The 1,186-nt window shown below is 50.4% G+C and overlaps 1 long non-coding RNA gene across 3 annotated transcripts in view; it reads right to left on the reverse strand.

Moving 5' to 3' along the window:
• The window catches only part of LOC118477208, a 35,653-nt gene that overhangs the window by 1,856 nt on the left and 32,611 nt on the right, over positions 1-1,186 (reverse strand). For all 3 annotated transcript variants that reach the window (XR_004859416.1, XR_004859417.1, XR_004859415.1), the window contains one exon: positions 947-1,058. This is a non-coding gene — a long non-coding RNA (uncharacterized LOC118477208). The remainder of the gene's footprint in view (positions 1-946; positions 1,059-1,186) is intronic.

Raw genomic sequence — 1,186 nt, forward strand, 5'->3', positions numbered from 1 at the left:
CCCCCCCCCATTCCAAGAAAATAACTGGTGTCCTAGGAGAGTGAATGACAAGAAACAGACCATCACTTCAACAGGGAAGTAGACAGACCAGTCGTGATGGTAATACAGGAAATGGTTATGAACTGAACAGTAGCAATGGATGAAAAAGAGAGGAGGAGATCAACAACAAAAAAAAAGAGATGCGGGGAAAGACTGGGGGGTGGGGGGTGGTGTCACAATATCCCCCTGCCATTGTCCTGCCCCATCCTGTAAAGAAAAGGCCCGCACGGGGCGGCTCTACCATATCGTCCCAATCACCAGACGGCGACAATGCTATTATCCCAGCTCTCGCCCTCCCACCCCACGGCCCGACAGTGTGCGCACGTGTGCACTCACTCTCCACTCCTCCTCCCTTTCTTGCCTCGAGAGGAAAAGGATACCTCCTCCACACACCCACCCCCACCTCTTCCTCTAAAGTCCACCACGACCCGATATCTCCATCACTCGTCACCCATCATTTGTGCGGAAAGGCGCGTGCATACACACGCACTATGCACCCCCCTCCCCCTCAACCACAATCTCCCCACCCACGCAGTTGTCCGAACGTGGGGAGAAGGGCCGATGATAACACTCACCACCCCCCACCAACCCATCCATTCACTCACAGCCACTTCCCCTCAGGCAGGATGTTACAGTGAAGTTTCCTATCTTCGTTTCATATCCTGCATCATCATTCATCGCGGTATCTCTCCATCAAGTTACATTTCACGTGGCACAGTTTCTCCACATATCTTTCCTGGAGTACTACAAATCCTACTACAACTACAACCATCAGCAACTATAACTACAACTAAAGCTATCAGTAATTACGACTACAACCAAGTCTTTGCTCCTCGTGAGTCCAACAACACCAATAAAGGGCGGACCTTTCTCCATCAACACCTACAAAAAACAATCAAGCACCCACCGCGGATGTGACAGCCAGCCAGCCAGCCAACGGGGAGACCTTCTTGTGCTTTCATGACACGTTCACGCTTCAGCGACTGTGCAAAGAGGAAACCACTCTACGTGATGACAGCCTGCAACACAAAAGGTCAGGATCAAACTTTGGTATCTTATTTCACTTGCTGCCCCCACACACAAGTTGATTGGTTTTGAAACTCTATACACACATTTTTTCATGTTGCTTATGAAAGGGCGTCGGGGG

This window comes from Aplysia californica, unplaced genomic scaffold (assembly GCF_000002075.1).
Source record: "Aplysia californica isolate F4 #8 unplaced genomic scaffold, AplCal3.0 scaffold01378, whole genome shotgun sequence".
NCBI lineage: Eukaryota > Metazoa > Mollusca > Gastropoda > Aplysiida > Aplysiidae > Aplysia > Aplysia californica.